General features: G+C 45.3%; 1 protein-coding gene across 4 annotated transcripts in view; it reads left to right on the forward strand.

Moving 5' to 3' along the window:
* Positions 1-13,942: 13,942 nt before the first annotated feature.
* MATR3 (matrin 3) overlaps positions 13,943-14,996 on the forward strand; it is a 50,269-nt gene continuing 49,215 nt past the window's right edge. For all 4 annotated transcript variants that reach the window (XM_045184015.2, XM_053913389.1, XM_053913388.1 and 1 more), the window contains exon 1: positions 13,943-14,031. The gene's annotated coding sequence lies outside the window, so the exon portion shown is untranslated. The remainder of the gene's footprint in view (positions 14,032-14,996) is intronic.

Genomic DNA, 14,996 nt, shown 5'->3' on the forward strand with positions numbered 1-14,996 from the left:
AGGTACAGACACCTAACTGTGGGGTTAGTCCAAGCTTGCAGACAGAGCAGACATCTGTCACACTGAAAAGGCACAGAGATGGCCCACATGAAAATAGAAATAATAATACCCTTGAATTATGTAGCACTTTATAATTCCCCAGGCACTTTACAACCATTTGATCCTCCAGCTGACCTCTGAGGACCCAAGGAGGCAGAAAGCATCTTTCATAAGCTGTCACCACCTGTCAAGTCACCCCCCACCCCAGGGAGAAAGATAGGAGGCCAGCAAGGAAGTGAGTGAGTTAACCAAACCCAAGCCCCAGAGCAAAATTGATAGTTTTTATGGTGACTTTATCCTCAGACTCCTCAGATATCACATTTTCACTGGATTACCACATTTACATAACAGTATAGGGTGAGGGACCCTGATAAATCTTCTCTGCATGGGGATGAATACAGTGGAAATGTACTCTGTTGACAGTGATATGTTTTACTGCACTACTGCCCTTGAATTTAGGGAGGAAAGAACAAGGCTATTGCCTTATGAAGGGAGAGAGGAACAGGAAGGAAAGAAGGAGAAGAGGAGGGAGCAAGATCAAAAATCTAGAAAGAGAGGAATGAATGAGAGGGGAAGAGATAGGAAGAAACGGAGAACTTTAGGCAAAGTGGAAAAAGGAATGAAGGAAGGAAGGGAGGGAGGGAAGAAGAAAGGAAAAAAGGGAGGGAGGGAGGGAAGAAGGGAAGGAGGAAGGGAGGGAAGAAAGGTTTCTCAGCAGTCAAGAATGTGGTGGTGAAAGGGATGGAACAATTCTGCACGAGGAATGGTTGGCTGTTGGGGGGCAGCCCATAGTAGTGGGGTGCAAAAGGTTCAGAGGTTATTTGGGTGGGTGTCAGGCTCTCTCACTTTCATAGCTGGTCAGGAGAGGCTGGGAGAGTAAGGAGAGTCACAGGCACGGGATTCCTTCAAAGTCCACTTGAGGTGTTTTTGAAGGCCCGTGTGTACCTCTTCCTACCACGCCATTCCCACACATCCCATCACTCCATTCAGCTGTATCAGAGAACAGGTGGGCTCTAGGGGCACTGGGACTGAGATCTAAGAATCCCCGGGCCTGCATCTTTCTGATCCGGAGGCTTGGATTTCAGTTCCTGCTCTGCCACTAACTTAGCTGAAGGGTTTTAATCCCCTAAACTCTCAGTCCTGGTTTGTTTATTGGGAAAATAGGAATTTATTCATCCATCCAACAAATATTTACTGATCGTGTGCCAGGCAGTGTGATATGGTATTGTCTGTATAACAGAAAACAAGATAGATAGTAGTCATTTCCTTCCAAGAAAGTATAATCCAATGAAGGTAACCAAACTTCCTCTTAAGAAAGAGGCCCTGCCCACACTAGGGTAATAGTGATGAGAGCTCTCCCTGCCAGACACTGTGTTGAGTGCTTCCTTGTATTAAATCTCCCACAGTCCTCACAGCAGCCCTGTGGCATAGCAGAACAAAGTTAGCTACATGTGCCTCTAGGCTCCCAGAGCCCTCCAGCACAAGTCTTTATAAATCACTTTCCACCTTGTATAATAATGGGACCTTTGTGTAACGGGGGCCTTCGCTCCTAACAGGAACAGATAAGTCTCTGGGCTACACTCTCTCCCAGGGAACTTAGACCCTAAAGGAAGGAAGAAGTGAGAAAACAGAGGAGGGGGTGTGAAAGGCCAGGTGAATGCTGGGACTCCCCTAAACCTTTCCCCTTTTCTGCCTCTCCTTAAGTTTTTACTTCACCACCCAAACAAGCATATCCATTGGCCTGCCTGCCCTTCTGTCTCACCTGAATAGATGAGTAAGTCCTCACCTAATGTCATTGATAAGTTCTGCAACTTTTAGCAAAACGACAAGTAATGAGACCAACTTTACCATAGGCTAATTGATATAAACAAGAGTTAAGTTCCTATGGCATCTCATAGATGTTATGACAAAACAATGTTGAATGAAATGGTGTTAAATCAAGGGCCTGTTATACTATGTCAAATGCCATTTATTTGAGCCATGTTCTCATTTTTCTGCTCCTCCCCCCCTTTGTCCCTCAGCCCCCTTCCTCAAAGAACTCACCCTGGGTCTCTTCCCAACATCTGCTCCAGGTCTCTGAGAGCTTCCTGAAATTTGGTGCGAAGTCAGGTGTGAGGGGCCATTTTCTCTCCAGAAGAGCAGTTTGTGTAAGGTGTGAAGAACCTGGTATGCTCTGGGAATCACAGATGGTAGTGTCATGGTCAGTCTGTGAAGTGGGGTTGGGAGAGCGGTGGCAGATGGGGCAGAACAGGGGCAGGAACCAGTCTTGGTGGAAGATTTTGTCCCAGAGGCCATGAAAGCCATTGAAGAATTCTGTACAGGTTGGAACTCACCCCCTTTCCACTCAGCCGTCCTCATTTACATACATCCCTTTCTACATCCCCCCCTTCTCAACTCGAACCCCCATCCCACCCCACCCCTGCCATCCCATTTGGCTCATAGCAAAATTTTAATAACATCAAAGATTTTTTGAGAACCTTAACTGGGTAAAGTTTCTGTTCATATTACCTTAACCATTTGGCACATAGAAGGTAGGCATTATTATTATTGTCCCCATTTCCCAGGTGAGAAACATGACTCCAGGAAGTGGTTTGCCCTAAGTTGCAAATCAGGGAAGAAGCAGAGCCCATTTTCGTAATCATTGCACTAGTTGATCATGCCCTTTATCCTTTTCCAAATCCCTCCTATGGAGAAAAACTTAGAGATATCTGTGGGAAGTCTTTGAGGTCTAAAGACAGAACAGGGAAAGAAAACAGTAACGCAGAGACTGGATAATTGTGGAGGACGAATTGCCAGGTTCTAATGGGGCCCATCTTACCCAGTCTTGCTCATGTCACTATGCTTAGCAGGCAGTCATTCTTTTCCCATATCCCCACTCCTTGTCTTGGCCAGCTTGCTTTCTCCAGTTCCCATATCCTCTTTCACTTCCCTGGACTCTGTCTGCTTTTGTCTTTCAGGTTCTATATTTGTTCAGAAAATGCCTGGGTGGCCCTGACTGGTGTGTCTCAGTTGGTTGAGTGTCGTCCTGCAAAGTGAGAGGTTGCCATTTCGATTCCCAGTGGGGGGACCTGCTGTGTTAAAGGCCTGGTCCCCAGTTGGGGCGCGTTGATGTTTCTCTCACAGATCACACTGGTGTTTCTCTCCCTCTCATTCTCCCTCCCTTCCCTCTCTCTAAAAATAAATAAATAAAATCTTTAAAAAAAGAAAAAAGAAAGAAAATGCCTGGATGGACTAGGACCCTCTGGAAGCCCTTCAGATAATTCAGGTATCTGTAGAGGATGGCCTCCCCTATCGTCCCCCAACTCTAACAAAAGAGGTCTGGCCTCCTCCTGGGATTCCAAGGCTCTTCAGCAAAGATTAGCTGTTCCTCCCTACCTCATCTCCCACTATCTACCCTTATGCCCTCTCACTAGCTAAAAATACATAACCACATATGCTTCCCAGAACATGCCAAGTTCTTGAAACCTTTGCATATGCATTTTCTCTCTCTGGAATGCCAGCGTCTGCCCTGCCCCAAGTATTTCACCAGGAAAACTAATTATCCTCAGTCTTGACTCAAACATGACCTCTAGCCCACCGACATTATCATCTAGTCTATCATTTCTTGCCTGAACTACTCCCTCACTGGTCTCTAGGCTGCCACTTGGCCTCTACACCATCCATTTCCCCCAATGCACCCTTCTTAAAACTTGTCGATGGTTTCCCATGTCCTCCAGGTAAAGATATAACTTCTTTTTTTTAAAGAAAGATTTTATTTATTTTTTAGAGAGGGAAAGGGAAGGAGAAAGAAAGAGAAACATCAATGTGTGGTTGCCTTTCATGCACCTCCTACTGGGGACCTGGCTCACAACCCAGGCATGTGCCCTACACTGGGAATCGAACCAGCAACCTTCTGATTCGCAGGCTGGCACTCAAACCTCTGAGCCACACCAGTGAGGGCTAAAGATGTAACTTCTTAACCTGGCTTTGGCAGTTCTTCCACCTCACTCCCACCCACTCCTCTTGCTTCATGTCTTCCCGCCCTGTCCCACCTTGCCCACTACTCTACTGGTACTCCAGTCAGATTTTTACACACAGTTACTCAGTTCGTTGAAACTTGCTGTTCTCTCTTGACCTTGTATGGTGTTCCCTTGGCTGGAATTCCCTTTCCCTCCTTTTTCCCCAGCTGACTTCTACTAACCTTTCAGGCAGGTCTCAGCCTAAACTCACCTTACCACAGTGCCTTGCAGAACCCCCTAGACTGGGCAAGCTGCCTCTGCTTTCTGCCCCCACACTATTCCCCCTAGGACAACATTTATCTGTTTGTTACTACCTTTTTATTTACTCCGACCTCTACCTGGGAGCCTACCTTATTTCCTGCTATAACCCAGAGTCTAGTACTGGTGGGCTCTCCACGAACAATTGTTAAAGTAGCGAGTGAACAAAGCCTTCCCTGTCTTCACAGTGCAGACTCAGGCACCCACGGCAGCCTCTGCCACCACCAACCTCATAGTCATTATTCTGGATGATAGGTGATTGCTTCTCTGGGTATCCCTCTCTATTTATGGACTGGACAGTACCTTTAATGTTTGTACTCCAATGCCTAATACAGAGGTCAGCATTCATCCTTCTATCCATCCTCTCATTGTTTTTAACAAAATATTTTTTGAGTATTAGAGACTGTGAATGCAACAGTGAACGAGGTAGAAGGGGTCCTGCCTTTGAGTTCACATTCTAGGGGCATAGGTGGGTGCCTAGTGAGGAGGAAGCTCAGTGAATCTCAGTCCTACTGGGAAGTCCCTGAGGGCTTTCCTTCCCAGAGCCACAAAACAAGGAGCACAAACTCAGGGGAAGGAGACTATATTCTCTTGGTGACCTCTGGACCTCCCTTTGTCCAGGTCTCCTTGGGACTCGCAGTCAAGCAGCAACAGCAGGGAGAAAGGGAATAAGGGTAGGAAGGGTAGGCTTAGTGAAGGGGTCCGAGTCCCTAAGGACAGGCAATGGTGCTACAGCCCAATGCCAGTGAGCCCTGGGCCAAGGCAGTGTGGTAACCGGCTTTCTTCTTTATCCTGGAGCAGAGAAAGAGAGATCCATCCACAGAGGGAAAGACATAAATGGATAGAGATGACAGAGGAAAAAGGGAAGAGGGAAAAAGTAGAACAGAGAGGAGTCAGAAATACAAGGAGAGGGAGGGAGAATGAGGCACAAACAGAAGGCCTGCAGGGCTGAACCCTGCCTGTGTTGCTGGGAAGGCAGCTCTGGGCATAGCTCCTTGTCTGGGTCACTGTGGAAAAAAAAGAAAAAAGGATTCAATTTGGAGCATTTAGGATTCCCTAGATGTTTTCCAGAGCCCTCTGATCCTGCAAATTGTCTCTGGCGCCATCTGGCCACCCCAGGAGGCTTCTGCCAGGGACCTGCCAGCCTCCAAACCAGGATATATTTCATGCAGACCCTCATGAGTAAGGGTCAGGCTGTGATGAAAAATCACAGTCACTCTGGCACAACAACTTCTGGTTTTCATCTTCCTCAGAAAAGATCATAGAAAAGACCCTGTGTTTGCCATCTGTTTCCTAACTGGGGCTCCAGGCTCTGCTCTCTGAGATACCGGCCCAACGATACCCAATACTCAAGCAGAGTGCAGAAACTTCCCTGAGTTAGAGCTAGGGAGGCAGGGCCCCACCACCCAGGAGCTCCCTGAGGCCCAGAACAAGCCTGAGTTTCTGATAGAGCTGCTGCTCTTGCCAGCAGCCTCAGCTGCTGGCTCCTGAGGCTGTGATGCCATCTGCTGCTCAACTTCAGAAACTGGCTGACTCTGGTTACACAACCAAGGCCAAACCTGGCTGGCATTGGACAAGGGGCCCGCCTAGGGCTCAGGACAACCATATTTGTCTCCGGACAGACCCAGTAGTGGGCCTCAGGGACAGAACAAATGTTTATGTTCCCTGTCATCATTCTTCTAGACTAGGTAGGATGCCTCTCTTTCAAAAAAAGGGTCCCCTCCCACATAGTACAAGGGTTTATCTGTTTGACCAATAGAATATGGCAGAAGTAATGGTATATAATTTCCAAGATTAGGTAATAAAAGACACCACTGGCTTTCTTCTCTCTCTCTCTCTCACACATACATCACTCTGGCAGAAGCTAGTTGCCGTGTTACAAAACCCCTATGGAGAGGCTCATGTAAGGAACTGAGGCCATCTGTCAACAGCAACAAGAGTGAGCTGGGAGGCAGCTCAGCCTCAGGCAAGCCTAACAGGTGACTGAAGCCCTAGCAGATAGCCTGACTGCAGCCTCATGCGTGACCCTGAGCCAGCTCAGCTGATCTGCTCCCAGTTCCTGACTCTCAGAACTGGGCGAGATAAACGTTTAAGTTTGGGGGTAATTTGTTGTGGAGAAACATAATAAATTGTCATGGTATTATTACATCACGGTATATCATCTGCATTATATCACTTTATTTCCTTATCAGAGCTGGCATCTGCATCCCACACTCTCAGTCTCTCTAACCTCATCTTTTACTATCCCACCTTCTCCCCAGCTCAGCCTCACCGTAGGCTCACTCCTGCCTCAGGACCATTGAATTTGCTTTTCTCTCTGCTCCCTCCCAGCAACCCCTGAATATCCACATCGTCATTCCCTTATCTACTTCAGGTCTTTATTCACATGGAGCCTTTCCAGTGTAGCCTGCCTTGACCCCTCGCACCCTGAAACTGCAACTCCCACATCTGCCTATCCTTTTTGCCACTTAATTTTTATTTTTTAGCCCTTATGATTATATAACATAAGAATAAAATATGGTTTACTTAATTATCTTGTAATGTCTGTCTCCTGCACTGGAATGTAATAAGCTCCATGAAGGCAAGAATTTGTGATGTTTGCCTATTTTTATCGCTGCTCTATCCCCAGCACCTGGAATAGTGATAAGCACATAACAGATGTGTAATACACATTTAATGAGCGAGAAAACAATGACTGTCATACTTCACCAAAGATAGTATGTATGTCTTCTAGATTCCATATCATGTATCACATGCCATGATATGATGTCTTATACATATTATACTTAAATGCAGTGTAAGGCAGTGCAGACAGACTAGAGTCATACGTGAGAAGACCTGGCTTTGTTGCTTGCTGGCTAGCTATTTTACTATGAGCCAGGCATGTAACTTCTCTGGGCCTCGATTTTACTCATCTGTAAAATGAGGTTATTATGGTATTAATTATCATTTGTAGAAATCAAATGGGTGTGATTTGTAGAAATCAAATGATGATTAATATTACAGTTTTTTTTTTAAATCTAACCCATGGTAAATGTTTCTGAAATGTGCTCCAAAGACCACATCCCAGAGTAAGCCCTTTTGGGGGAGAAAAAGTCGAGGTTTGGGAAATATGGGTTTCAGTTTCTTTCTTTTTTTTAAAGATTTTATTTATTTATTTTTAGAGAGAGGGGAAGGAAGGGAGAGAGGGAGAGAAACATCAATGTGTGGTTGCCCCTCACACGCCCCTCCTGGGGACCTGGCCTGCAACCCAGGCTTGTGCCCTGCCTGGGAACCGGGGACTCTTTGGTTTGCAGGCCAGCACTCAATCCACTGAGCCACACCAGCCAGGGCGGGTTTCAATTTCTATTGACCCCTCCAACATTCACAATCTACATTAGCACATGAAAGGCCCTGAAAATCCTGCAGGAAAGGTCTTCCCCCAAGGTACCTGACCGCATTTGGAGAAATATTGCTAAGAGCATTGCCTTTGTTATCAGGATAGTATTTTAGATCAAGGAGGAATTTTAAAATTCTTCAAACAGAAATCCCATTTGGGGTGGGTGAGGAGATCCAACAGCTGAAATGGAGATTTGAAGGAGAGAGATAAAGGGAGCAAGGAGGAAGGAAGAGGAGAAAAAGGAAAAGAAGGCACAAGAGAGGAGAAAAGGAAACCAAGAACAAGGAAAGGAGAAATAAGATGAAAGAAAAATGATTTTGAAGGAATACAGGACAACTGAACTCATCCTCTTTGGAAAGAACCCTGCATAACAAAGGCATTCTGAAATTTCCCAGGAGTGGGGGTGAGATTGGGAATTCAGGAATCCTGGTGCTGCCCACTGAGCCTTCTTATTCCTCTGACAGTCGCCTCTACCAATTTCTTAGTTGGAGCCCAGCCTTCCTTTTCAGCTTCAAAGAAGCTCTGATTGAAGAGATTTCTCCTTCATCAGCGGGGAGGAAGCAGGTAAACCAAACCAGCAGCTTCTCAATTTAGTGCACTTATTAAGTGCCTGAAATGGCAGCTGCCAGTTTTCCTTTTCTTGTGAGCAATAAGCCTTCTTGGCAGCATTCGCCTCCCCAGAGCACGCGTGGCTTGGAAAAGGAATAGCAATTCCTCCCACAAAGATTTCCTGGGCTAAATGGGACATGAAGAGGTTGGCACGTTTATTCTCCACCTCAAGGTAGGCCTGTCTCACCCCAGTCCAAACAGATACTCCTAGAAAAGCAGATTCTGTAGCTCTCACTGGCATCCACCCACATTTCCACCCCGCATAGTGAGGGAGTCCTTTGCTGTATTTCATTTCAATCTTTTCCCTATAATTTCGTTTTTTTACTGCCTTTCCCTTACCCCAGAAGAAGGGAGTGATCTGACTGGCATAAGCTGCATGCATAGTAACAAATGTAGTAACAACCCATCTCTCTGGCTATATGGTTAGTGAATATCATTTGAAGAAACTCATTTCCCACCAGTTGGGAGACAGGTATGTTTTGAGGGGAGGGGGACAGTGTTTGTGGGTGGGCTTTTTTTTGTAGTTGTGGGATTCAAAGGTGGAATAGAGAGTACTGTTAAAGGAAGTGGCATACTTTGGGCATTTGCCTGGTCCCTTAAATATGGTATCTCATTAAACCTTCACTACCTAAAATGTAGAGATTACAATTCCCATTTTACAGGTGAGCAAACTGAGGTCCAGAGGTTACTTGCCTAAAGTCCAATAGCTAATATGTAAATGATGAAGTCAGAATCAGATCCACATCTGACTCCCAAATCCCTGTTCTCTTTACCCAGGGGGTTTGTACGTATCACACAGAAATCAGTGTCTTCCATTTCCTTGTATTCCTGGAATATATTTCATTTGTTCTCTAACCCCACAAACATGCTAAGATTCTAGCTATTTTCTCATGCCCATTTATTCACTGCAGGGTAAACTAAACATCAGAAAAGTACAATTAACTCCCTTAAGCCTTTCCTGTGATCAAGTCTGAATTCGCTCTACGTGATGTCCACCTGCCTCATCAGACTGTAGTCTCCATCATGATAAGGATATGTCTGTCTTATTCATTACTGCATCCCTCCTAATGCCTAGCACAGGTCCTGCTACATAGTAGACACTCAATATTTGATGAATGAATGATTTGATGATGAAGGCAGAAGAATCTACAAAGCAAGATAAAAGAACCTGAGACAAAGATTAAAAGGCCAAACTTTATTTTAAAAAGAAGCAAGGAAAAAGTGAGGTAGCCAGAAAGAGAATGGGAGGCAGTAAGATAAAAATCAGCACAAACAAGCAAGATAAATATAGCCTCTTGCCACTGTCCTTTTAAAATTACTTTCTATATTTGAGCCTAAGTGACAAGTGAAATCTCCTCTGTAATTTCCCATGTGTTCAGCTAATGAATTTCCAGCAAATGGGTTTAGTATTGGAGGGCCAATTTGGACATTGTGGGGGTGGGGATGGTGCAAAAATGAGGGGTATGGAAATAGACTAATTGAGTCTAGAAACCAAATGAAGGGGTGATTGGAGGCATGTGAGGAGAGAGCCAAGTTTTGGAACTTGCTCAACATCACGAAAGCCTGGGAATTGGTTTTGCTCCCGCTGATGTCACCATGATGTTTCCCTAAGCGCCACAGAGGGAGCCAAGGCATCCCAGGATGCCTTGCAGCTATTCTTTGTACCACATTGCCTATCTTCTAAAGAGCGTTGTTTACATGGAGGATTTTATGTTAATAATTTAATTTCAACCATTGGAAGGAATGAAGAGACTCTGGCTCTTTCAAGTCCATATACCTTACACAGTAGGTACACTATAAAGGTTGAACAAAATAATTTTGAGAGAATTGATCATTATGAGGGAGAGGAAGTATGAGAATGCACAATCTACCCCTTTGTATCTGTTTGTGCTGCCCACACAAATGCATTAAGTTTCTCTGTATATGGAGGCAGGACCTCTGAGAGGACACAGGACCCCACATGAAGTCCTCTCTAGTCCTTAGAATAAGCAAGGACCATGTTACCTACAATTTGAACCCACAATTTGAATCAGAATTGCAGATCTTTCATGTCCCTGAGTCTGCTTTTCATTGTTTTCATAGCGTTATTGAAATGTAAGTCACATGCCATCCAATTCATCCATTAAAGTTACTATTCAATGGTTTTTATTATATTCACAGATATGTGTAACCATCACTATACATTTCCATCACTTTATTTTTTTTAATATATTTTATTTATTTATTTGTTTTAGAGGGGAAAGGAGGGAGAAAGAGAGGGAGAGAAACATCAATGTGTGGTTGTCTCTCGCATGCCCTCCTACTAGGGACCTGGCCCACAACCCAGGCATGTGCCCTGACTGGGAATCGAACCAGCGATCCTTTGGTTTGCAGGCCATCAGTCTATCCACTGAGCCATACCAGCCAGGGCTTCATTACTTTACAAAGAAACCCCATAACCTTTAGCTATAACCCCATCCCACAATCCCCAGACCTAGACAACCCCGAATTTACTATCTGTTTCTATAGATTTTCCTAATCTGGACTTTCATATGAATAGAATCAAACAGTATGTGGTCTGGCTTCTTTAATTTAATGTAATATTTTCAAGGTTCATTCATTCTTGTTTAAAGCTAAATAATATTCCACCTATGGATATACTACATTGTTTATCCATTTGTCACTTAATGAATATTTGGGTTGTTTCAACCTTTCAGTTATTATGGATGATGCTACTATGAACATTTGTGTACAAGTTTTTGTGTGAACATACATTTTCATTTTCTTGGGTATATACCCAGAAGTGGAATTGCTAAGTCATAAAGTAACTATGTTTAATCATTTGAGGAACTGCCAGACTTTTTTCCAACATGGCTACACCATTTTACATTCCCACCAGCAGTGTATGAGGGTTCCAATTTCTCTCTGTCCCTGCTAATCCAACTGTGCTTTTGAGATATAATAACAACTGCAGGACCCCACTCTAACTTGGGTAGCTATTACAGAAAGCAGCAACAAGAGGAAGACAGGGATGGTGAAGAAATCTCTCCTCTACTCTAAGCCCTGAGGATCAGCCAGAGGGAATACTGCCTTCTCTAGTACTCTCCCTCACTCCCCGGCCTAGGTTAGCTACCCCTGACATATGCCAAGGATACCTATACTTGTCTTTCTCCCCACTAGATTGTAAACTTTAGTCAGGAATTGATCTCTATTGCTCTGACTTTATCTGTAGTGCCTGAACAGAGTCTGGCAAATGGTAAGTAGATGCTTGATAAATGTTGATTGATTGACTGACTGAACAAATGATTAAATACAATATTTCTCTACTGGTATTTCCTGTCCAGGTAGGAGAGGAAAAGAACAGTCTTAGGAGCAAAAGGCTTCAAGGAGGGAAGCAAGAAGAAGAGGATAGATAGAGAAAGGGAAAGGCAGGCAAGCAGGTTGGAGACCTATTATCCCTTGGGGCCAACCTTTCAATTATGAGGTCAAACTCAGAACTAAGGGACCTACCCTAATCCTTTGCTTTTCATCTGGTTGAATTTTTTCCTGGAATTTTTCCTTTTCTTTTTTGTTATTATTCCTAACAATTTTTTCTTCAAGAAACAAGTGAACAAGTAGAAAAGTAGTTATTACAGGTCGAAGACCACATAAATCAACCCACCAAAATGAATTCAGAATTAAAAGGATGGAGGTTAAGAATGAAAGATTTTTAGGAAATGATAAAACCATAATCTAGGTTTTCCTCCAAAAGACACACTGAACAGCCTATAACTAAAAATTGTATCCATCTTTTCTTTTTTTTAAGGTTTTTTTTTTTATTTTTAGAGAGAGGGGAAGGGAAGGAGAAAGAGAGGGAGAGAAACATCAATATGTGGTTGCCTCTTGCGTGCCCCCCTACTGGGGACCTGGCCTGCAACCCAGTCATGTGCCCTAACTGGGAATCGAACCGGTGACTCTTTGGCTCTCAGGCCCACGCTCAATCCACCAAGGGCATATGCCCTACACCAGCTAGGGCATGTCTTTGCAATATAACATGAGAACATGGCCCACCACTCAGTCTTACTCATAATGGATGGCCTCCCCTCCACACAATCCTGCCTTCTACCTGGACTAATCTGTGAATCCAGTTGACACCAGGTCATTGGTTCCTCTCTCCCCAAAGGCCTTGATATCTCTCTAGCCTCAGTTACTTCCTGTCTCTTCTCTGAAAGCACATATGCATACATACACACAAACCTCATCTTTCCTTTTCCTGAATCCTCAGGGCAGCTCTGCCTTCTCCATTTTGTGTGTTTGGAAGGAAAGAAAGCAAAATATATGAGATGCTAATGTACTTTCTTTTTTAGTAGAGCTCCGCAGGACAATTACCCACCCAATCTGCCCGATTTTATAGCTTTCATAACCCTCCTTTACGAACACAAGATGACAGTTGGATGTGGGCATTGATTACGGCAGCAGGCTTCAGCCACCTTCCTATTTAACTGCAAAGCAGAGCTCCTGCCTACCAGGCCAGCACAGCTCATGTGACTTTTTAAATTATCCTATTTATGTAAGCCTTTTTCCAACCACAGCCTGTGTCCAAATCTATCAAAACTGGAGAGAATTTGTGCTTGCCACTTCTCCAGTGACTCTCTGGCCTTCTGACATAGGGTCGCTTGCTACAATCAGTGTAGGGCTCTGGGCTTTCTCAGCAGAGGTCTGTGTGCACAGGAAGCACATTTTTTTTCCATTATGAAAAAGCTGATAAAAGGTAATAAAACATGTTGGCTGATTCCCAGAGGCTCGCCTGGCAAAGGTGCCAGGTGCAATAGATCAGTAGAGCTGGTAGAATGCTGCAGAGGATGGGAGGGGCTCTAGAATTTGGGGACTGGATTTAGGAATTACTGGTGTTGAGCCTTGCCCCTCTGGGCTCCAGCTTCACCACCTGATCAGCAGGACAGAATCATATTGACTTCAGCTAGAGGGGCAAGTTTTAGTGTTCAAAAGAAATGCTGGTAATTTGGTGAGCAATCTGTCCAGACCAAGATGTGGCCTCTCTGGCTGATTGTGCCACGGTGCAAGTCTGGCAGAGAAAGCCGGTGTTCTTTGGCTGCTGCAGTTTAGCTAAGGATCACACTACAGGCACCAGGGATGTAGTCCCGCAGGGTTAGGCTGTAGGAGTGACAGGCATAATCTACAAGAAAACCTACCAGAGAGATTCTGAAAACCAAGGTGACTTTTGTGGGTGGACGATCCATTAGCCGAGTGAAAGTACTGCTGGAGAAAGCCAGACAGAGGATCTGCGTGGGAGATGGAAAAAGCGTGGGTTGAGCCTGCAGGAAACGAAAGGCGACAGGTGTGTGAGAACCAACGTCCGGCGGGGTGGGGATGGGGGCGGGGGACGTGCGGAGCCTGGATGTCTGTGGGCAGAAAGCACTGCCGCACTAAGACACACCAGGTTTTCTCTTTGGCCATTCCAAACTCGGCGGCCCTTCCATCCATAAGCAGCAAAGGGGATGGCGGTCAAATAAGTGTACTCCAACCCTTCTCTTCTGGGTCCTAACCCTTTCTCTTCTGGGTCCTAACTCATAAAACGTGCATGCTCACCTACGCCACCGCAGTGCATTTTTTGCCTACTCGGTCTTTCCTGGGCGGGGCTTCCGGGCCCGCTCACTGGAGCCCCGCCCTGAAGCCTCCCGGGGGCGGGACTTCCCTCGGCGCCCGGCTGCCCTTTTTTCTGCGGCCTCTGCCTGGGCCGGAGCGGCCCCACGGAGCTCCGGGCTCTTGAGGGTGAGTAAGGGCCAGGTAGGAAGAGGCCCTGGAGGTGTACCAGGCCGGGACGAGAGGCAGCTGTGGGGAGGCTTCTTTCTAGGCAGGAGACGAAATTGGGGTTCGTTTCCTCGTGACCCCGGGTTTGGAGGGCACCTTAAAGAGTCGCTGGGACTTCGTAGCCGTAGAGTCGTCCCGTTTTCTACCATCCCTATTGTCCCTGAAGAGTCGTCTAGAGCTGGTCGCTGACAGCCTCATTCCCCAGGCAAGAGGCCCAGAGACTTGGGGACGGTTCTGAGGAACACGTGTCCGGTGGAATTTTTCACTTCCTTCAACCCAAGCCCGTGAAAGGGGCAGGCCGTTTTTAGATTTCGTTTTTAGCCCTGGACAATGAGCCCACTGTAATTTACTTTTCCTCTACATTATTTGGAGGCGCACTGACTGGTGTGGCTCAGTGGATTCAGTGCCAGCCTGCGAACCAAAGGCTTGCCTGTTGGATTCCCAGTCAGGGCACATGCCTGGGTTGCAGGCCAGGTCCCCATTTCGGGGCACACAAGAAGCAACCACACGTTGATGTTTCTCTCCCTTTCTTTCTCTAAAAATAAAATCTTTTAAAAACATTAAAAGGTATGGTCTTAGATACCCTAACCTTATATTAAAAAGGTAAATTACAAGGGTGAGTGAGTAGGAATGTTTATTAACATTACAAACATTTTGGTTATTTTCGACTAATAGTCGAGGTCTTTGGCAATAATGTCAACTTGTCTTAATTTCCTTTCAAAGTTCATGGCTCCTACTCGCCCACCACTGCAAAGCTAGTCGGGATGATCCCTTTCAAATCCATTACTGCTTCAATTATGTTTCCAAAGTGCTGCTTTTATATTTCTTAATGAGATCCCACAATTGAGGCCCTCCATTACCTAGTTTTAATCAGCTTGCCAATTTTCACTGCCCATTGTTCTCCCATGGTAACTTTTCCCCTTTTT

This window comes from Desmodus rotundus, chromosome 10 (assembly GCF_022682495.2).
Source record: "Desmodus rotundus isolate HL8 chromosome 10, HLdesRot8A.1, whole genome shotgun sequence".
In the NCBI taxonomy this organism is placed as follows: domain Eukaryota; kingdom Metazoa; phylum Chordata; class Mammalia; order Chiroptera; family Phyllostomidae; genus Desmodus; species Desmodus rotundus.